The sequence below is a fragment of the Ranitomeya variabilis genome, chromosome 6 (genome assembly GCF_051348905.1).
Source record: "Ranitomeya variabilis isolate aRanVar5 chromosome 6, aRanVar5.hap1, whole genome shotgun sequence".
Classification (NCBI taxonomy): Eukaryota; Metazoa; Chordata; class Amphibia; order Anura; family Dendrobatidae; genus Ranitomeya; species Ranitomeya variabilis.
Window position 1 is genome coordinate 413,296,594 of NC_135237.1, and position 23,435 is coordinate 413,320,028.

General features: G+C 46.1%; 1 protein-coding gene across 50 annotated transcripts in view; it reads left to right on the top strand.

The window, feature by feature from the left end:
* The window catches only part of EPB41L3 (erythrocyte membrane protein band 4.1 like 3), a 431,238-nt gene that overhangs the window by 98,724 nt on the left and 309,079 nt on the right, over positions 1–23,435 (top strand). For 40 of the 50 annotated variants that reach the window (XM_077270236.1, XM_077270243.1, XM_077270242.1 and 37 more), the window contains exon 1: positions 8,551–8,724. The exons of 8 other annotated variants lie outside the window; for them this stretch is intronic. The gene's annotated coding sequence lies outside the window, so the exon portion shown is untranslated. Of the gene's footprint in view, positions 1–8,550; positions 8,725–23,435 lie in introns of those variants that run through there. 2 more of the 50 variants (XM_077270239.1, XM_077270253.1) reach the window with 1 other exon arrangement.

Here is a 23,435-nt window from a genome sequence, read left to right on the forward strand (position 1 = left end):
ATGCATAGTGAAAATGTATCACCTGAAATCCAGCATGGATAAGGGTGCGGTCTTCCTGGAGAGATTTCACTGCACATATTGATACAGATGTAGCAGCTGCCAACATGACCAACAGTGAACCCGCGTCCGCTATTAGATTAGTGCATCACTCAGTTACAGTGAACCAAAAGGGGTGCACAACCCAAATTGCATGGCGCACCGGGGTGCGGTATCCTGCTACTGTAGAGCGACAGCAGCCATTGTGGTGGCCGTACGTATGTATATATGTCCACAATGGAGTTTCCTTACACCACCTGTGTGTCACCAAGTTCAATAGATTCCTGACAAAACGTCTCTTCCATGTGTAAGATTGTAGTAGCATCGTACACAGTGAAGAGGCAGTGACCCACAACGTTCCAACACGAAAGTCTTTAATGTGTTTCTCACAGCATTAAAGTCCAATTCAAACAAATGCGTATAACTTCAGTGTATATTATCAGTATTTAGTTCACACCAGTTCATAGCAATACATATCACATGGCTTTAGATTTACTGTCCCTAAACAGGCCAGACGTCCCTTGTCCAGTTTCCCTGGGCGACCACATGCCATATTACAGTCTCCATATACACAGCCTCATATGTTGCAGACACTACACACGCCAGCCCTCCTCTGACTAGTCCCTGTGGGTGTCCTGCATCACTGTATCACAGTCTGTTACAGTCTCTTTACTCACACAGCCATACACAGCCCTGGATATCCTCCGGATAGCAGCCGGGCACCATATCCACCTGTTTGCAATCGTTACACATGCTAGTCCTCTTTCGGGCACAGGACATCCACCTCCGGGCACAGGACTGTCCACATTCGAGACCAGTAACACGGACTTTCATAGCTGTATATGCTGCGGGTGCTGGCTCTGCTGGTCTGTGCCTCCATGCACTAAGGCTACGTTCACATTAGCGTTAAGCTAATTTGCGTCGGGTTTGCGTCGGCGACGCAGCGGCGACGCATGCGTCATGCGCCCCTATACTTAACATGGGGGACGCATGCGTTTTTTTGTGTTGCGTTGTGCGACACTTGCGTCTTTTTTGCCGCAAGCGTCGGACCAAGAAAACGCAGCAAGTTGCATTTTTCTTGCGTCCGATTTTCGGCAAAAACCGACGCATGCGTCGCAAAACGCAGCGTTTTTGCGTGCGTTTTGCCGCGTTTTTGCGTGCGTTGTGCGTTGCGTCGCCGACGCAGCGGCGCACAACGCTAGTGTGAACTTAGCCTAAGCTAGTGCTCTGCACGCCTCTGCTCTGCACACCAGCACACACCAGTCTGACACTGAGGTTGCACCTCACACACCTGACACACCCATACTTCTTACTGCAGGGCTTTTAACACATGCACACCTATGGACTTCATCCGTCTGCATGCGCAACCTGGGGAGAACACACAGCGACCCCTACCTGTGACATGAGTCACTGCCACACATTGCAGTCACAGCTACACCTGCGACTGCCATGCACACCTACGCCCTTCATACGCCTCCATGCACATTCTTGGGAGCACAAACAGCGCCCCCTAGCTGTAACAGGCATCACAGCCTTACACAAGATGAGGTCAGGCTAATCCCCAGGATTCTGTACTCTGGCCTCCAGGATGGCTTGCCAACACATATGATCACTGCGGCAGTCCTGTGTCTACAGCACAAGTCCATATTGGAGGCCGAGATACAGAGTCCCAAGGGGCACAGGCTAGTGACACCAAGGGAGGGAAATAAGTTATACTCACATTTTTCTATATCAGAGCACCACTGTAGCATTTGTCTTTTCATTTTATCACTGGAGTGGTGCCACTAATCTAAGTTCCCTGCACCTAGTACTATACTCACCGGCCGCTGTATACAGCTCTTCTTGCCGCTGCTCCGGTCGTTTGTGACATGCTGGACTGTTACAGAGTTTGTTAAGCGACCCAGGAATCACAACTCATTGTATTCAACAAGAGCCAGGACAAGCGCCTCATAGATTTGCATAGAGAGCTTGTTACCGTTACCTGTGACTTCTGGCCAGTCAGAAGTTACAGTCACAAATGGCGGATCAGGACTGGCGCGGTTACATAGTTATTAAGGTTGAAGGAAGACTTTAAGTCCATCTAGTTCAACCCATAGCCTAGCATGCCCTAACATGTTGATCCAGGGGAAGGCAAAAAAACCCCATGTGGTAAGAGTAAGCTCCATCATGGGGAAAAAAATTCCTTCCCGACCCCACATACGCCAATCAGACTAGTTCCCTGGATCAACGCCTTATCAAGGAATCTAATACATATACCCTGTAATATTATACTTTTCCAGAAAGGTATCCAGTCCCCTCTTAAATTGAAGCAATGAGTCACTCATTACAACATCATACGGCAGAGAGTTCCATAGTCTCACTGCTCTTACAGTAAAGAATCCGCGTCTGTTATTATGCTTAAACCTTTTTTCCTCCAGACGTAGAGGATGCCCCCTTGTCCCTGTCACCGGTCTATGATTAAAAAGACCATCAGAAAGGTCTTTGTACTGTCCCCTCATATATTTATACATTAACAGAAGATCACCCCTTAGTCTTCGTTTTTCCAAACTAAATAGCCCCAAGTGTAATAACCTATCTTGGTATTGCAGACCCCCCAGTCCTCTAATAACCTTGGTCGCTCTTCTCTGCACCCGCTCCAGTTCAGCTATGTCTTTCTTATACACCGGAGACCAGAACTGTGCACAGTATTCTAAGTGTGGTCGCACTAGTGACTTGTATAGATGTAAAATTATGTTCTCCTCATGAGCATCTATTCCTCTTTTAATGCATCCCATTATTTTATTTGCCTTTGTAGCAGCTGCCTGACACTGGCCACTGAATATGAGTTTGTCATCCACCCATACACCCAGGTCTTTTTCATTGACGGTTTTGCCCAGAGTTTTAGAATTAAGCACATAGTTATACATCTTATTACTTCTACCCAAGTGCATGACCTTACATTTATCCCCATTAAAGCTCATTTGCCATTTATCAGCCCAAGCTTCTAGTTTACATAAATCCTGTAATATAAAATTGTCCTCCCCTGTATTGATTACCCTGCAGAGTTTAGTGTCATCGGCAAATATTGAAATTCTACTCTGAATGCCCCCTACAAGGTCATTAATAAGTATGTTAAAAAGAAGAGGGCCCAATACTGACCCCTGTGGTACCCCACTACTAACCGTGACCCAGTCCGAGTGTGCTCCATTAATAACCACCCTTTGTTTCCTATCCCTGAGCCAACTCTCAACCCACTTGCACATATTTTCCCCTATCCCCATTATTCTCATTTTATGTATCAACCTTTTGTGTGGCACCGTATCAAAAGCTTTTGAAAAGTCCATATACACTACATCTACTGGGTTCCCTTGGTCCAGACCGGAACTTACCTCTTCATAGAAGCTGATCAAATTAGTCTGACATGATCGGTCCCTAGTAAACCCGTGCTGATACTGGGTCATGAGGTTATTCCTCTTCAGATACTCCAGTATAGCATCCCTTAGAATGCCCTCGAGGATTTTACCCACAGTAGAGGTTAAACTTACTGGCCTATAATTTCCGAGTTCAGTTTTTGTCCCCTTTTTGAATATTGGCACCACATTTGCTATACGCCAGTCCTGTGGTACAGACCCTGTTATTATGGACTCTTTAAAGATTAAAAATAATGGTCTATCAATGACTGCACTTAATTCCTGCAGTACTCGGGGGTGTATCCCATCCGGGCCCGGAGATTTGTCAATTTTTGTGATTTTTAGACGCCGCCGTACTTCCTGCTGGGTTAAGCAGGTAACATTAAATTGGGAATTTTTATCACTAGTCATTTTGTCTGCCATGGGATTTTCTTTTGTAAATACTGATGAAAAAAAGTCATTTAGCATATTGGCTTTTTCCTCATCCTCATCCACCATTTCACCCAGACTATTTTTAAGGGGGCCAACACTATCATTTTTTAGTTTCTTACTATTTATGTAGTTAAAGAATATTTTGGGGTTATTTTTGCTCTCTCTAGCAATGAGTCTCTCTGTCTCAATCGTTGCTGCCTTGATTTGCTTTTTACATAATTTATTTAATTTTTTGTATTTATTTAATGCCTCCTCACTCCCTACATCCTTTAATTCTCTAAATGCTTTCTTTTTGTCACTTATTGCGCCCCTTACAGCTTTATTTAGCCATATTGGTTTCCTCCTATTTCTAGTATGTTTATTCCCATACGGTATATACTGTGCACAGGTCCTATCCAGGATGCTAATAAATGTCTCCCATTTTCTTTGTGTACTTTTATGTCTCAGGATATCGTCCCAGTTAATTGCACCAAGATCTTCTCTCATCCGTTGGAAATTTGCCCTCCTGAAGTTTAGTGTCCTTGTCACCCCTCTACTACACATCTTATTAAAGGAGACATGAAAACTTATTATTTTGTGATCACTATTCCCCAAGTGACCCCCAACCCTTATATTTGATATGCGGTCTGGCCTGTTGGTTAATATTAGGTCTAGCAGTGCCCCCCTCCTTGTTGGGTCCTGAACCAGTTGTGAAAGGTAATTGTCTCTCATAGTTGTCAAAAACCGATTACCTTTGCTGGAACTGCAGGTTTCTGTTCCCCAATCTATTTCAGGGTAGTTGAAGTCCCCCATAATAATGACTTCTCCTTGAGTCGCAGCTTCATCTATTTGCTTTACAAGGATATTCTCCATTGCTTCCATTATTTTTGGAGATCTATAACAAACCCCTATCAGTAATTTATTATTTTTTCCCCCTCCCCTTATCTCCACCCACAGGGACTCTACATTTTCATTAGATTCACCTATATTATGACGCAGGATGGGTTTTAAGGTCGATTTTACAAACAGACACACCCCACCCCCTCGCTTATCTGTACGGTCATTTCTGAAAAGGCTAAAGCCCTGCAAGTTAACAGCCCAGTCATGGCTCTCATCCAGCCATGTTTCAGATATCCCCACCATGTCATAATTATGTTCCAACAACATTAGTTCTAATTCATCCATTTTGTTGGCGAGGCTTCTGGCATTAGTATACATGCACTTGATGTTCCTCTCTGTACCTCTATTCTTTCTTAAATTACTAACTGTTCTAACCCCACCCCCCATGCCTCCGCCACCCCCAACTTCCTTATTTGTGCCCAGGTCTCTATCTGCACTATCTTCCCCACCTATAAAATGAATACCCTCCCCCCCATTCCCTAGTTTAAACACTCCTCCAACCTTCTAACCATTTTCTCCCCCAGCACAGCTGCACCTTCCCCTTTGAGGTGCAGCCCATCCATGCGTAGAGCCTGTAGCCAACTGAGAAGTCGGCCCAGTTCTGCAGGAACCCAAACCCCTCCTTCCTACACCAATTCTTGAGCCACTTATTAACCTCCCTAATCTCCCGTTGCCTCTCTGGAGTGGCACGTGGTACAGGCAGTATTTCAGAAAATACCACGTTGGAGGTCCTTGCTTGCAGCTTGCAGCCTAATTCCCTGAAATCATCTTTAAGGAACTTCCACCTACCTCTAACTTTGTCATTTGTGCCAATGTGCACCATGACCGCTGGGTCCTCACCAGCTCCTCCCCGGTGTCGGGAAGAACTGAAGACAATGATTAGTGAGCATATTAGGGTCAGGGCACTTGGATTAGTGGCACCGCTCCAGTGCTGAAATAACAAAAATCCTGCTGGACTGGTGCTGCAGATTCAGCTGTGATCCACAGGTGGATTTTGTTGTCTTCCATGTTCAATTCAATCTGGACAATCCATAGCAAATGTATTTTTTATTTTACTTACATAGCGTCATTAATTCCACAGCGCTTTACAGTCATTATCACTGTCCCCATTGGGGCTCACAATCTAGATTCCCTATAAGTATGTCTTTGGATGTGGAAGGAATCCAGAGTAGCTGAGGAAATTCATTCAAACACGAGGAGAACATACAGACTCGATACAGATGCTGTCCTTGGTGTTGGATTGGAACCCAGGACCCCAGCGTTGCACGGCTTCAGTGCTAACCACAGAGCCACCGTGCTGCCCGGAGGTTGAAGTGCTGCTGATTTAAAAAAATGTGTTGGTCATTTTTCTGCAGCGTGAGTGAAATTTGTGTAATTTGCTGCAATTGTATTCAATTGTGGATTTTCAACGTGAAAAAATGGAAATTGGGTAAGTGTGAATATGAACTTAATGAGCTGTGGAAGAACAGACCATGGCTAGTAAAGAACGGTATGGCTACTAAACGTTCTATGAGGAGAAAGCAGCTGGGGAGCTTCAGCACCCTTGTGGAACAGTCACTGGCCCTGGTGGTACCGTCACTGGCCTGGTTCCATGCAGCTCGCCCTCCTCGATGCAGAGGATGCTGTGATCTGTGCAGCAGTCTGGTAGTACAGTTACTGGCTCTGGTGGTACAGTTACTGGCTCTGGTGGTAAAGTTAGTGGCCCTGGTGGTACAGTTAGTGGCCCTGGTGGTACAGTTAGTGGCCCTGGTGGTACAGATAGTGGCTCTGGTGGTACAGTTACTGGCTCTGGTGGTACAGTTAGTGGCCATGGTGGTACAGTTAGTGGCCCTGGTGGTACAGTTAGTGGCTCTGGTGGTACAGTTAGTGGCTCTGGTGGTACAGTTACTGGCTCTGGTGGTACAGTTAGTGGCTCTGGTGGTACAGTTAGTGGCCCTGGTGGTACAGTTAGTGGCCCTGGTGGTAGTTACTGGCTCTGGTGTGTTATGATCTGGTGACCTTGGAGCTGCATGAAACTTTCTCTGGAGACGGTGGAACCTGTACTGACCGCAATCCTGAACTAACACCGCAACTAGAAGTAGCCGTGGGGTGTGCCTAACACTCCCTAGACACCTCAACACAGCCGGAGGACTAAATACCCCTATAGATGGAAATGGGAATGCTATCTTGCCTAAGAGCAGACCCCCAAAGGATAGGCAGCCCCCCACAAATAATGACTGTTAGTAGAAGAATAGACACACGCAGGTAGAAAACAGGATTTAGCAGAAGAGGCCACTCTAGCTAAATAGGAAAGGATAGGACAGATAACTAGGCGGTCAGTATTAAAACCCTTCCAAAAATATCCACAGCAGATAATACAAAAAGTTCCACAATCTAACTAAAGACATGGAATGTATATCTGCCACTCCAGAGAATCCAGCAAGACTGAGAAAATACTGACACAATCTAAGCTGGACAAGAAAACACAAAGAATAGCACTGAATTGTGAAGCACACAACATGTGTGCCACAGGGAAAAAGAACCAGACACTTATCTTTGCTGATTTGGCAGAAAGGCAGGAGGAACCAGGCAGAGGTCCTACACCTCCCAACAACAATTGACAACTGGCAAGGACTAATGAATCCCGCATGCCTAAATACCCCAGTCAGATCTGCAATCAGCAGACACACCTGACCAGGACTGCAACCCAGGGACAACTGCATTACCACCTACCACCACCGGAGGGAACCCAAAAGCAGAATTCACAACACTGGTGGTACAGTTACTGGCTCTGGTGGTACAGTTAGTGGCTCTGGTGGTACAGTTACTGGCCCTGGTGGTACAGTTACTGGCTCTGGTGGTACAGTTACTGGCTCTGGTGGTACAGTTAGTGGCTCTGGTGGTACAGTTACTGGCTCTGGTGGTACAGTTAGTGGCCCTGGTGGTACAGTTAGTGGCCCTGGTGGTACAGTTAGTGGCTCTGGTGGTACAGTTACTGGCCCTGGTGGTATAGTTACTGGCTCTGGTGGTACAGTTACTGGCCCTGGTGGTACAGTTAGTGGCCCTGGTGGTACAGTTAGTGGCCCTGGTGGTACAGTTACTGGCCCTGGTGGTACAGTTAGTGGCCCTGGTGGTACAGTTAGTGGCTCTGGTGGTACAGTTAGTGGCTCTGGTGGTACAGTTACTGGCCCTGGTGGTACAGTTAGTGGCCCTGGTGGTACAGTTAGTGGCCCTGGTGGTACAGTTAGTGGCCCTGGTGGTACAGTTAGTGGCTCTGGTGGTACAGTTAGTGGCTCTGGTGGTACAGTTACTGGCCCTGGTGGTACAGTTACTGGCCCTGGTGGTACAGTTAGTGGCCCTGGTGGTACAGTTAGTGGCCCTGGTGGTACAGTTACTGGCCCTGGTGGTACAGTTACTGGCTCTGGTGGTACAGTTACTGGCCCTGGTGGTACAGTTAGTGGCCCTGGTGGTACAGTTAGTGGCTCTGGTGGTACAGTTAGTGGCCCTGGTGGTACAGTTAGTGGCCCTGGTGGTACAGTTAGTGGCTCTGGTGGTACAGTTAGTGGCCCTGGTGGTACAGTTAGTGGCCCTGGTGGTACAGTTACTGGCCCGAGGTCCATGCAGCTCGCCCTCCTCTCTGCAGAGGATGCTGTGATCGGTGCAGCAGTCTGGTGGTCGCTGACCCCGCCGGCGCATTGTCTGCCAGCAGTCCCGGTGCTGCGCTGCCCCATAGCTGAACGCCAGTCATCTGTGCAGACACCTCGCCTCTGTCCTGGCTCCTTGTCATTGCGGTGATTGGTGGGCCTCCCGTCCTGTGGGCGGGGCTGGCTGCACAGTGCCGGCTCCCATTGGCTGAGGCGTGCAGTAGAGGGGGCGCGCAGTGTGCTGAGGGGGCTCCGCCGCTGCTGCAGCTGTGCAGTGTACTGGGCCGGGCAGCTGACGCGTGGCTGCACACTGTGCTCACCCGATCCCAGCGAGCTCCCCGGGCAGCGGTGGTGCTGAAACCGAGGTACGTGCTGTGCCTGCTGCACCCATATGCCAGCTTCCCGTCCGGTGCCCGCGCTGCCGCAGCCGAGGACCGTGCATGCCGGCTTTTCCTGAGACTCCATTTTTTTGACTTGCTGCAGCTTGCAGGGTAACGTGAGGTGAGGGAGAGGGGCACGGGGTCTGGCGGGGCAGTGCCGCCCGCGGCGCCTCACATATGCCGCTCTCACTTTCCAGCTCTTTATCAGGTTACCTTCTGGCTGCAGGAGAATAATCCTGGGGCGCTTTGCCAGTCTGCGGGCGCACTTACCTGCCGGGGGAGGGTCCGGCCCCTGTAGCTGGGCACCGGGCTCCATCCTGCCGCGGAGCATCCCCTGCCGCCTGCAATGCGGTGGGTGTGGTGACTAGTACATTAGAGCGGTGCACCTCTGCAGTGCCAGGCGGCTCGTGCGGGAAGGGTCCCGGGGTCTGCCTGCTCCCTCCTGCCAGGACATATGGCTCGCATTATGCACGGCTGGACGCTGAGCAGTAGGGAGGGCTGGAGCCCAAGTCAAGAGTTCAACTTCCCAGGGGCGAGGACTGTGTGTATATACAGTGTACCCATCCATTCAGGGCTCACTCCGCAGTGGGAGCCCGGGCCTGCACCACTTTCCCATTACGGACATTCTATTGTTAGGGGTTGCGTCCTATATGCCAGCATTTCTGCATCCCTTTTCTTACAGAATATTTCGGACACTTCTTCTTGTCTGTTGTGATGCTCTGGTAGTTTACAGAACTGGGCACTGCTCCCTGGTGTTGCCCTGTGGCATGATGTGACATAATTGGCCTGTGCAGATCCTTGAAGGGAACCCACATGCATGTTGACCTTTGCAGCCCCTCCCCAGCTATGGACTCCTGAGATCCTAGCCCACCTTAACTCATTCACTACTGCGTGCTCCAATGTGCACTGCTGTTAGGTCTTAAGGGGTTAAAGGTTCTTATGTAGTTAAGGTAGGTAAGGTATTACCAGTCCAAGGGCAATGCAGTTATAATAACGCAGTGACTGCAATTATTATTTTGAGCTTTGCAAATAATACATACACTGCATGCACTATATACAGTGTGTGTGTGTGTATATATATATATATATATATATACATACATACACACATATATGATTCTATGAGTCATGAGTGTGTACATGACATCTGCAATGATGGCAAACAATATACAGGAAAGTATAAGAGGTAACAACCACTGAGAACTCTTAAATCTAAATATTTTTCTTGGCAAATAATATAGTATTTTGTGTGTAATTAATACTTTTATATAGATTTTTAAGTTTCCTGCGTATTAAATAGCTTTTTGTGCCACTTATCCCAAACTTTTGCCCATCTGAGCCGTGAATTGTTATTCTAGCTGCAGTTTTGGATTGTCTAGCAGCCGCACCCTATGTACAGTATCCCAATATTGTGTCCATTATTGTGTCTGATTTTCTCATATGCTAATTATATAGCGGGAACAGTGCTGGCGTTTGTGAAATGTCCGCAGGCAGGGTGCACTGCTGTTGTAGGAGTGCAGGCGATGCTTGACCATGTAGTGTGACATCATTATGGCACTGGGAGCTCAGGGTGCGGCAGCCAGGGACTGTCTGGATCTTCTGTATGATTTCACATCACTAATTGAGTGAATATGACCGGTCCCATAATGGGCAGAGCAGGGAAGTGCTTTATGCACAAGATGGTATCTTTTCTGCATGAGTGAATAAAATGCTGAAATTGCAGTCGGTGTGTCTCCAAAGTCAAATGCTATTCTGACCTATCTAGAAATGTTTTTTTTTTTAATCAGCATTGTATACATTAAATGTTACCTCGCTACCTTGTATACTTTTGCATTTCTTCAATGTTTTGTTTATTTAAATAGTTAATTAGAATTGCCAGTAAATAGAAGTCCTTGAGATGTTCTTGAGAAAAGTTACTAAATAAATTTTGTACGCCATTACTAGGGTGTGAATAGGGTGATTTGACATTTAGCTATCTGTAAAAGCCGGGAGAAAACCCTTATATCAGCTGGAATGATCGCACTTAGGGTACCGTCACACAGTGGCACTTTGGTCGCTACGACGGTACGATCCGTGACGTTCCAGCGATATCCATACGATATCGCTGTGTCTGACACGCAGCAGCGATCAGGGACCCCGCTGAGAATCGTACGTCGTAGCAGATCGTTTGGAACTTTCTTTCGTCGCTGGATCTCCCGCTGTCATCACTGGATCGTTGTGTGTGACACCGATCCAGCGATGCGTTCGCTTGTAACCAGGGTAAACATCGGGTTACTAAGCGCAGGGCCGCGCTTAGTAACCCGATGTTTACCGTGGTTACCAGCGTAAAAGTAAAAAAAAACAAACAGTACATACTTACATTCCGGTGTCTGTCCCCCGGCATTCTGCTTCTCTGCATTGTGAGCGCCGGCCGGCCGGAAAGCGAGCACAGCGGTTACGTCACCGCTGTGCTTTCCGGCTGGCACAGACACAGTGGAGAGAAGCAGAACGCCGGGGGACAGACACCGGAATGTGAGTATGTACGGTTTTTTTTTTTTTTACTTTTACGCTGGTAAACATCGGGTTACTAAGCGTGGCCCTGCGCTTAGTAACCCGATGTTTACCCTGGTTACCCGGGGCCTTCGGCATCGTTGGTCGCTGGAGAGCTGACTGTGTGACAGCTCCCCAGCGACCACACAACCACTTACCAACGATCACGGCAGTATCGCTGGTCGTGATCGTTGGTAAATCGTTATGTGAGACGGTACCCTAACACTAAGGAGCAGGAATTAAAAGCAACCCAATCACTGATATCTTTATTTAAGGGAAGATTCTCATTATTAGGGCTCCTACTCACTTGCGAGCAACTCGGATGAGTCTTGCATGTTTAAAACCCGGCTCTGCACCCGGCACTCAGATTGGAGCGTGCGGCCGCATAGGAATACTCCTCTGTGCCAGGTGCAGTGCCCGGGTATTGCCCGGGTATTGCCGTGCGAGACTCATCTGAGTCTCGCGCAAGTGAGTAGGAGCTCTTAATGTTATTTCACATGTTATGATAATTGATTAATAAATTAATTCACCCCATGTCATAATAAAACTATCTCCATGGACTGTATTATTGGTTACATTAAATGGTATTCTTACTATATAAAAAAAATGATATACTATAAATCAGATACCCTCTGTACACAAGAAAAAGGTGAACTCCAAAAATGTATTTATCCAACAGAAAGATACGTTTCATTCTAAATTAATGTAGAACAACTGTGATAAGGCAAAAAACTGTTGGTAATGGGGTTATTCCCGATATTGAAAGTCTTCCACTATTATTAAACTTCCACAGATCAGAGATGGGAGCCTCATTGTCAATTCATTGTCTATGGTACTGCCAAAGATAGGCAAGCACAGCACGCCCAAACCCCAACAAGCTGTCACCCTATTCTTTGAATAACTGTTCACTTTGAATGTATTGTGAAACCTCTTTGAAAAGTTATCCCAATTATTGCCACTTATAGCATATTTATACTTGTTAAGACCCACATCTATCTACAGAATAGGGGTCTCCACTTCCCATCCGGCCTGATGGCAACTGCATTCAGTCAAGTAGAGATTGGATTTACAGTGGGGAAAATAAGTATTTGCTACTCTGCCGATTTTGCAAGTTTTTCCACCTACCAAGAATGGAGAGGTCTCTCATTTTTATTGTAGGTACAGTTCAATTGTGAGAGACAGAATCTAAAAAAAGTCCAGAAAATCACATGGTATGATTCTTACATAATTAATTTGAAGTTTATTGCATGAAATAAGTATTTGATACAATAGAAAAACATAATTTAAGATTTGGTACAGAAACCTTTGTTTGCTATTACAGAGGTCAGACATTTCCTGTAGTTCTTGACCAAGTTTGCACACACTGCAGCAGGGATTTGGCCCACTCCTCCATACAGATCTTCTCCAGGTCTTTCAGGCTTCGGGGCTGTCACTGGGCAACATTGAGTTTCAGCTCCCTCCAAAGATTTTCTATTGGGTTCAGGTCTGGAGGCTGGCTAGGTTGCTCCAGGACCTTAAAATGCTTCTTATGGAGCCACTCGTCAGTTGCCCTGGCTGTGTGTTTCAGGTCATTGTCATGCTGGAAGACACAGCCATGATCCATCTTCAATGCTCTTACTGAGGGAAGGAGGTTGTTGGATAAAACTTGCTATACATGACCCCATCCATCTTCCCTTTAATACGGTGCAGTCATCATGTCCCCTTTGCAGAAAAGCACCCCCAAATTATGTTTCCTTCACCATGCTTCATGGTTGAGACACTGTTCTAGGGGTTGTAGTCATCCTTCTTCTTCCTCCAAACACGGCAAGTGGAATTGATACCAAAAAGTTCTATTTTGGTCTCATCTGACCACATGACCTTTTCCAATGCCTCCTGTGGATCATCCAGATGTTCATTGGCCATCTTCAAATGGACCTGGACATGTGCTGGTGTGAGCATGGGGACCATGCGTGCCCTGTAGGATTTTAATTCATGACCGCATAGTGTGTTACTTAGGGCTCATAGTCACATGCAAGAAACTCGGATGAGTCTCGCACATCAATACCCGGCACTGCACCCCGCACTCAGGAGCAGAGCGTGTGGCCGCATGTATTGCTACGCAGCCGCACGCTCCAATCCGGGTGCAGTGCCGGGTATTGACGTGCGAGACTCATCCGAGTTTCTTGCATGTGAGAATGAAACCTAATGGTACTATTTGAGACTGTGGTACCAGCTCCCTTCAAGTCATTGACCAGGTCCTCCCGTGTAGTTCTGGGCTGATTCCTGAACTTTCTCAGAATCATCCTCGCCATGAGGCGAGATTTTGCATGGAGCTCCAGACCAAGGAAAACTGACAGTTATCTTGTATTTCTTCCATTTTCTAATAATTGTGCCAACAGTTGTTGCCTTCTCACCAAGCTGCTTGCCTACTGTCCTGTAGCCCATCCCAGGCCTTGTGCAGGTCTACAACTTTGTCCCTGGTGTCCTTAGACAGCTATTTGGTCTTGCCAATGGTGGAGAGGTTGGAGTGTGATTGATTGTGTGTGGACAGGTGTCTTTTATACAGGTAACAAGATCAAACAGGTGCAATTAATACAGGTAATTAGTGAAGAGTAGGAGGGCTTCTTAAATAAAAAAAACTAACAGGTCTGTGAGAGCCAGAGCTTTTGCTGGTTAGTAGGTGATCAAATACTTATTTCAAGCAATAAAATACAATGTAATTAAAAATCATACAATGTGAGTTTCTGGTTATATTTTTAGATTCTTTCTCTCACAGTTGAAGTGTACCTACAATAAAAATTACAGACCTCTCCATTCTTTGTAGGTGCGAAAACTTGCAAAATCGTCAGTGTATCAAATATTTTCCCAACTGTATTTCTATGGGAGATACATAAGTAACTGAGCAATTGGGATGAGCTCTTTATGCCATACTAGATGGTGGCCCGATTCTAACGCATCGGGTATTCTAGAATATGCATGTCCACGTAGTATATTGCCCAGTGATGTAGTATATTGCCCAGTGACGTAGCATATTGCCCAGTGACGTAGCATATTGCCCAGTAACGTAGCATATTGCCCAGCCACGTAGAATATTGCCCAGCCACGTAGAATATTGCCCAGCCACATATATATTGCCCAGCCACGTAGTATATTGCCCAGTTATGTAGTACACAGCACAGAGCCACGTAGTATATTGCCCAGTTACGTAGTATACAGCACAGAGCCACATAGTATATTGCACAGCGACGTAGTATATTGCCCAGCCACGTAGTATATTGCCCAGTTATGTAGTATATTGCCCAGTGACGTAATATATTGCCCAGTGACGTAGTATATTGCCCAGCCACGTAGTATATTGCCCAGCCACGTAGTATATTGCCCAGCCACGTAGTATATTGCCCAGCCACGTAGTATATTGCCCAGTGACGTAGTATATTGCCCAGTGACGTAGTATATTGCCCAGTGACGTAGTATATTGCCCAGTGACGTAGTATACAGCACAGAGCCACGTAGTATATTGCACAGCGCCGTAGTATATTGCTCAGTGATGTAGTATATTGCCCAGTGACGTAGTATACAGCACAGAGCCACGTAGTATATTGCCCAGCCACGTATGTCACAGGTTAAAAAATAAAAAATAAACATATACTCACCTTCCGAGGGGCCCTTTGTAGTCCTGTCGCCTGTGTTCGGTTCAGGCGGCAGCTTCCGATCCGAGGGTGTGATGACGTCGCGGTCACATAACTGTGACGTCATGGCAGGTCCTTCTCGCGCAGGCGCGCAGGGCCTGTGATGACGTCGCGGTCACATGACCGTGACGTCATGGCAGGTCCTTGTCGCACACCAACCTTAGCACCGGAACCTGCCACTTGCATGGACCGGTCACCGGAGCGTCAGAAAGGCGGCGGAAGGTGAGTATATAATGATTTGTTATTTTTTTTTATTATTATTTTTAACATTAGATGTTTTTACTATTGAGGCTGCACACACACACTTGGTCACACAGGGTTAATAGCGGCGGTAACGGAGTGAGTTAACCGCGGCATAACGCGGTCCGTTACCGCTGCCATTAACCCTGTGTGAGCCGTGACTGCGGGGAGTATGGAGCGGGCGCTGAGCAGTGACTGCAGGGGAGTAGGGAGGGACTAATCGGACTGTGCCCGTCGCTGATTGGTTGCTGCAGCCATGACAGGCAGCTGGCGAGACCAATCAGCGAATGAATATCCGTGACAGAAGTTGCCGACAGAAAGACGGAAGTACCCCTTAGACAATTATATATATATATAGATTATGTGGTGTAAGCACACCTCCTATAAACAAGGGGAATAGTAACACCCAATTGTCAATTCATCTAAGCAAAGATGCTCTAGAATTGTTTATTCATTGTACAGGTCAATTGTTGGACCTCATTATTATTATTATTATTGCGCCATTTATTCTATGGGGCTTTACATGTGAATCTAGAATATGGGATCCAGATTTGGGCTCCACATTATAAAAAGGATATTCCAAAGTTAGTCAGTTCAAAGGAAGACCACTAGATTATTACAAGGGATGGAGGCCTCACGTATGATGAGAGGTTGGAAACGTTGGGCTTTTCACCACAAGTGTAAATGATGTAAGAAAGACGATGTTACAACTTGGATACAAAGTATGTGGAAACATTGATTGCTTTCTGTTGGCTGGAGCCCAGATATTCCCCTTGCAGTCATTTGTAACCCGCTGATGTACCTCTTTTCAGTATACTCCATGAACATTCCTATATACTGTTTGCTTAGCATTCAGCTCCAGACTTCACGGTGTGACCATTTAGACTGTGTAACAATGCCTCTATGTGGTAAGTTTTACAAGTCAGCCAGTAGTATAGCAAATATCATGTACTGTATCCATTCAGTTCATAAATGCAGGATTTAGCGTGTCACTTAGTGTTAGTAAGTATGTGTTCCATTACAAGTGACACCCGTGCTCCGTGCACACAATGGACTACATTTCTCTCTCCTTTTCTCAGAAGCAATGATGGACTTAGTATTCCACTCCAATGTAAGTTTCGTTGTCCTTTGTGCAGAATTTGCTGGAAAAAAACACAATTCATTGCAAATGATCTCTGCTACGGATCCGTTACAGTACTTGGTTTAACAACTTTAGTGAGACAAAGAGTTGCTCCGAGGCGTTCTCTGGGCCATTAAGGAGAAAAGTTGAGCTTTCCAACAACAAATAATAGACTTGGAACGCAACTGCACCATTAAAATCGTGACATGAAATCTGATAGCTTGTGGCTTTTTCAATTTGGCTGTCACCAGCATGTAGTAAAGGCAGCTAGCTACTATATTGTGTCTTCTCTAGAGGGAAGAAACGCCAGACTTGTAGTTTGTCAGGGTAGAAGAGGTCATCTGTCAGAAGCTGTATGAATGATATGCCTTCTACATACAAGCTTAATGTCATGATGATGATTTGTGCTTTTTTTTTAAGTTGCCTGCGACGACTACAGTAGTGTCACTGTTACGATACTAAGGAATTGCCTTCTATAGTGCAGTTATCATAATCCAGCCCTTTATGGAATATGGATCCCATTTTGGCCCCTTTTTCCATGTCACAATTGTCTCTGTTTCAGTATTAGATGGTTTCTTTCAAAAGTCTCTCTTGGTCTCAACTCCTTCTCCTTAAATCCTGCGTTATTAAAAATGATGTATATGTTTGGCGCATTGGGCTGAGGAGTGGCCGCTACTTTTTCCTGCCTCGGGCTTGACGACACTCGCTGTGAGCCTGACTGACACATTGAGATTTTCACAAGACAGAGATGGATCCGGATGTGTCATCTGCTGTCCGGGGTCTACATTACTAAGTGTTAGGGTGCTGCTATGGAGACAGGGAAGAAGCCATACAATTTCTCTTAGGGCTGTCCCACACGTCCAGATAATTCCGGTACCGGAATAAATCGGTACCGGAGTTACCCGTGTCCGTGTGCCTGGGAACTCACGGAGGCCATACCTGAGGCACACGTGTGCCGCCCGTATGGCGAGTGGGTACCACACGGAGCGTGTGGTACCCACTCTGCATGGTGCTGAAGCTGCGATTCATATCATCCCTGCAGTAACGTTTGCTGCAGGGAAAATATGAAGAATAGTGTTTAAAATAAAGATCCATGTGTCCGCCGCCCCCCCACCCCCTGTGCGCCCCCCCCCGCTGGTCAGAAAATACTCACCCGGATCCCCCGTCGGCAGTCGCTCCTTCCTGGTCTGGCCGCGGCATACTGTATGCGGTCACCTGGGGCCGCTCATTTACACTCATGAATAGGCGGCTCCGCCCCTATTGGAGGTGGAGCCACATATTCATGAGTGTAATCGGCCGCATACAGTAGGAGGCGCGGCCAGACCAGGAAGGAGCGACAGCCGACGGGGGACCCGGATAAGTATTTTCTGACCAGCGGGGGGGGCGCACAGGGGGTGGGGGGGCGGCGGACACATGGATCTTTAGTTTAAACACTATCATTCATATTTTCTCTGTAGCAAACGGTGCTACAGGGAACATATGAATGGCGGCTTCAGCACCATGTGGGGGGGACAGCGCTTACTGTAGCGCTGTCTCCGGCACGCCACACGGACCCCAGACGGAGAATGTCCGTGTGAGGTGCGTGTTTTACACGGACCCATTGACTCTATTGGGTCCGTGTAATCCGTGCGCTCCCACGAAGGGCTGTCCCACACGTCCAGATAATTCCGGTACCGGAATAAATCGGTACCGGAGTTATCCGTGTCCGTGTGCCTGGGAACTCACGGAGGCCATACCTGCGGCACACGTGTGCCGCCCGTATGGCGAGTGGGTACCACACGGAGCGTGTGGTACCCACTCTGCATGGTGCTGAAGCTGCGATTCATATCATCCCTGCAGCAACGTTTGCTGCAGAGAAAATATGAAGAATAGTGTTTAAAATAAAGATCCATGTGTCCGCCGCCCCCCCACCCCCTGTGCGCCCCCCCGCTGGTCAGAAAATACTTATCCGGGTCCCCCGTCGGCTGTCGCTCCTTCCTGGTCTGGCCGCGCCTCCTACTGTATGCGGTCACGTGGGGCCGCTCATTTACACTCATGAATAGGCGGCTCCGCCCCTATTGGAGGTGGAGCCACATATTCATGAGTGTAATCGGCCGCATACAGTAGGAGGCGCGGCCAGACCAGGAAGGAGCGACAGCCGACGGGGGACCCGGATAAGTATTTTCTGACCAGCGGGGGGGCGCACAGGGGGTGGGGGGGGCGGCGGACACATGGATCTTTATTTTAAACACTATCATTCATATTTTCTCTATAGCAAACGCTGCTACAGGGAAGATATGAATCGCGGCTTCAGCACCATGTGGGGGGGACAGCGCTTACTGTAGCGCTGTCTCCGGCACGCCACACGGACCCCAGACGGAGAATGTCCGTGTGAGGTGCGTGTTTTACGCGGACCCATTGACTCTATTGGGTCCGTGTAAAACGTGCGCTCCCACGAACACTGACATGTCTCCGTGTTTGGCACACGGAGACACGGTCCGCACACGGTCCGCACAAAATCAATGACATCTGAACAGATGCATTGATTTTTATGGGTCTACGTGTGTCAGTGTCTCCGGTACGGGAGGAAACTGTCACCTCACGTACCGGAGCCACTGACGTGTGAAACCGGCCGAACACTGACATGTCTCCGTGTTTGGCACACGGAGACACGGTCCGCACAAAATCAATGACATCTGAACAGATGCATTGATTTTTATGGGTCTACGTGTGTCAGTGTCTCCGGTACGGGAGGAAACTGTCACCTCACGTACCGGAGCCACTGACGTGTGAAACCGGCCTTAAGGTGCTTCAGTGAATCATTAGAATGATAATCTGGTTTTCAGTGTGTTTTTGCCTTTAACCTACCAATTTAATTTGTAAGCCTCAGCTGTATGTGTAGGTTGCATTCCTGAAATAGGGGAATTGATAAAAAAATAATGTTGATCTCACTAGAATTAGTATAGTTAGCAAACACTAATGTATCATAAAACGCAGCTTTAATGAAAATGCAAAATTATTGGAATTATTACATTAAACTTTTCATAACCATGCAAATAGTAGACATATATTGGCTTCTATTGAGTGAGTGATTACAGCTTCATAAAGAATGAGATTTAGTGTGTGAAGTCTTGTAAAGAATATAAATAGCACAAAAAAGTGCTACAGAAAATAAATTGATTATTTTAGCTTTAAGGCATTTAGCAATCTAGCCTATAGACAGTTGCTCCATTGGGGCTTACGACTGAAGTCCATTAAAACGTGACTCGGTCTCATACGTTGACTGGACCATTGACTGTAATGATGCAGCCGGAGTCACTGTGTTCTCTGCCGGACATCATATATATATATTTTTTTTTACCTTAAGGGTATGTGCACACGCTGCGGACTGGTGTGCGGATTTTTCCGCACTGATTTTGATAAATCCGCAGGGCAAAAACACTGCGTTTTTGCTGCTGATTTTTTGCAGATTTTCCGCGGGTTTTGTGCGGATTCTTCTGCGGTTTTACACCTGCGGTTTTTTAATATGGAGCACGTGTAAAATCGCTGCGGATTCCGCACAAAGGATTGACATGCTGCGGAAAATAAACCGCAGCGTTTCCACGCGTTTTTTTCCACAGCATGTGCACAGCGGTTTTTGTTTTCCATAGGTTAACATGGTACTGTACACCGCATGGAAAACTGCTGCGGATCCGCAGCGTCAAAAGCGCTGCAGATCCGCAGCAAAAACCGCAACGTGTGCACATGGCCGAAATGTTTATTTGAGGCAGGCTTCAAGACGTGGTCAACTGCATCTTGGAACTTGCCTCAAATAGGCTTGTGCAGCTGAAAAATATGTATTCAACAGAGCACAATGCTCTACATCATTATAGTCAATGACACCGTCAGAAAAAAATAGCAAATTTCGTTATTGGTTTTCCAGGACTTCAGATGTTATCCCCAAGGCTATGTGCCCACGTTGCAGAATGTCTGCAGAATTTTCCTGAGCAAAACCGGACTTCCTGCGCACAAAATCCGCTCGCGTTTTTTTTGCGTTTTTTTCCGGAGCTTCCCAATGCAATAATATAGCGGCAAAACCACGAAAAATCCGCAAAATTAATGAACATGCTGTGGAAAAAAATGCAGCATGGGCACAAATATTGCGGAATGCATTAAAATGATGGGATGCTGAATGTAAGCATTTTTGCAGCGGAAAACCGTCGCAAAAACGCAAAAAAAAAAGCTAAAATACCTGAACATGGGCACATAGTCGAACAGATCTGCTTACCATAAGTTAAAATACTATGGGTAAAACAAAAAAAGGAATACAAAGCCTTCTTGATGAACGGGCCTGTCCTTGCAACGTTACTGTTTCTTTGAGACTTTTTATGCTACCTTCACCACCCACCAATGTTACAGATATGGAGTGGATGAGGATCTTCTGTCAGACTCACTAATTATTATCTGATCTGGGTGAATATTATGGGTTTTTTTTCTGCACTTTATACAGACAATGATATTGAAGGAATAATTCCACTGCTTTGTGTTTTTTTTTTTTTGTGTGTGTTTTTTTTTTTTTTTGTTTGTTTCTGATGTTGTAATGGAGGAATTGGAGATATCCTTGTATACACATAGCTAATCCTCCATTGTAGTGAGGGTCTGAATATTCCTTGGAGATTTATTTATGTAAAATGTTATTTGAACATACCGTAGTCTTACACATTTATGATTTTCTGATCAAGGTTCTTCTTAGTTTACTAAGTGCATCAAGACTTGTCCTATCGTTACAATACACAAAAACACTATTTGTATCACACACCATATTTACAAAGATTGAAAAAAGACCTTCAGTAGGTCCATTAACTTTAACTTTTCTCCATTGTAGCTAATAACATCCTTGTGTAATGCATAAGAGACTGATTTTTTTCAGTTTCCTACTTTTAAATAGATTGCACAAGGGTAAGAGCAGTAAAATGCCAATCTGGACATTGAGTGGATTTAGTCCCGTATTTATATTTGCAGTAGCTGTGTTTTTCATTTGCAGGTTATTCTCTAGGGATGTTACCGGCTGGAGAATCATTGCGTACTTAGCTTCTCAATTGGTTTTCATTACTTTGCCTAGATAGTTCAGATCCTTTTGTATCTAACAGTTGTTTTATTAATAATTTTCTGTGAAATGGCTGCTAAAACAGCACAACTTATTAAAGCATATCGGTCAAGAGATAAACCTTTATTTTTTCTGCACTTGGTGATTGATTGGTTGAGGAGGCTATCCTAATATTTTGAGTTGTTTTTTTTGTTTTGTTTTTTATATAAAGGATTTTATTCCCATCTTGTTAGAGGTGATATTTAGCCAAATTGGTGTTTCTCAAAAAAACTGAGCAAAAGGAGCATAGCTCTTGGAACGGCACTGCAGTTGTCCGTCTGTCGTGGGTCTTCGGGTATGTGTCCACGTTCAGGATTGCATCAGGATTTGGTCAGGATTTTATGCAAGTAAAATCCTGACCAAAACTGCACCTGAGGTCACTGGCAGGTCACCTGCGGTGTGCCTGCGTGTTTTGCTCATTGTAGCAACATGCTGCGTTTTGAAAAAACGCACCGCGCATGCGTTTTCGCAGCAAAAACGCATGCGTTTTTTAACGCAAAGTGGAGTTGGGATTTCATGAAATCCCCTCCACTATGCTGTAACATCTGGACGCTGCGTTTTTGACGCTGCGGAAAAACGCAGCGGCAAAAACGCAGCGTTTCCTGAACGTGGACACATACCCTAAGGGTATGTGTCTACGTTCAGGATTGCATCAGGATTTGGTCAGGATTTTTCATCAGTATTTGTAAGCCAAAACCAGGAGTGGAACAATTAGAGGAAAAGTAACAGAAACATATGCACCACTTTTGCATTTATCACCCACTCCTGGTTTTTGATTACAAATACTGATGAAAAATTAGGTTGGACCTCCACTAATTTTACATATATTTTCTGTCTATTCTTCCAATTCTTGAGGGATCCAAGCATGGAAAATTATTCAGCTCTCCTCCGTAAACTCTGTTATAGCACCCCCTTGGCATTAATTGATGGCTCCACTATTTTTTCACAATATTCTGCACACAAGCCATCAGTGGATCAATCAATTATGGATAAGGGGAGGTCATGGGCAGGGTTTACAGGGGAGCGTTGGAGCATTTGCCTCACTTTAGACAGCCCATGGAGCTCATTTCTATAATCGATCAAAGTTCTTTTTCTCTGCAATGCTTAAAGGGAACCTGAGACCAGAAAAAACACTTTTAGCCTGCAGATATGGGGTTAATCTAGAGGTTAGTAGCATTATGCACTTGCACTTAGCTGAACTCTGCAGGGAGAAAATTAACTTTATTCCCCTCCACAGTGTTCTGGTTTCAGTCATGGGGATGTTCCGGCTTGAGTTCAGTTACAGCTATGAGAACGCAGAGCGGTGGCTGTAATTGCGCCCACGACCCTGACTGACAGACCCTAATACATAGCCAGTGTGCGTGCCGGAGGCGCTGTTACAGCCGCCGCTCTGTATTCTCAGAGCGGTGACTGAACCCGCGCCAGCGCCGCCCCGTGACTGAAACCCAGCTAAGTGCAGGTGCCTGGCGTCTTTCCTGGTGACAGGTTCCCTTTAAGTTTATCGGCAGCAGCAATGGCACGTTTTTCCAATTGTTTAAAGAGGACCTTTCACTGGATTTACTTATTATCTTATCTTAAACTGATTCAGAAATATTTGTATAGTTTTCTCTGTGCCTCTCCATTCCAAAGTTATGCCGCGCCCCCCCCAACCCGGTAACATTTTTTTTCCGTTCAACCAACTCAGCGCTAACCACAGAACTTCTGTCATAGAAGAGAAAAAGAAAACGCTACCAGAGAAGTTCTGTGGTATGTACCCTGTTGGTTGAATTGAAAACTTTTTATTTTTTGGGGAAATATAACTTTGAAATGGAAATTGTTCTAGAATCAGTGGAATCGCATCGGCAATTGGAGGACGTACTCAGTATAAATTATGTAATCCAGCGGGAGGTCCTCTTTAACCTCTTCTCGACTATCAACGTATCCAGTATGTCCTGGTTGGGAAGGACTTCCTGACCTTGGACATACTAGGTAAATCTTGGCGATATTGTGAGCACAGGCGCTGTCTGCTTGATCACCGCCGGGTGTTCTGCTAACA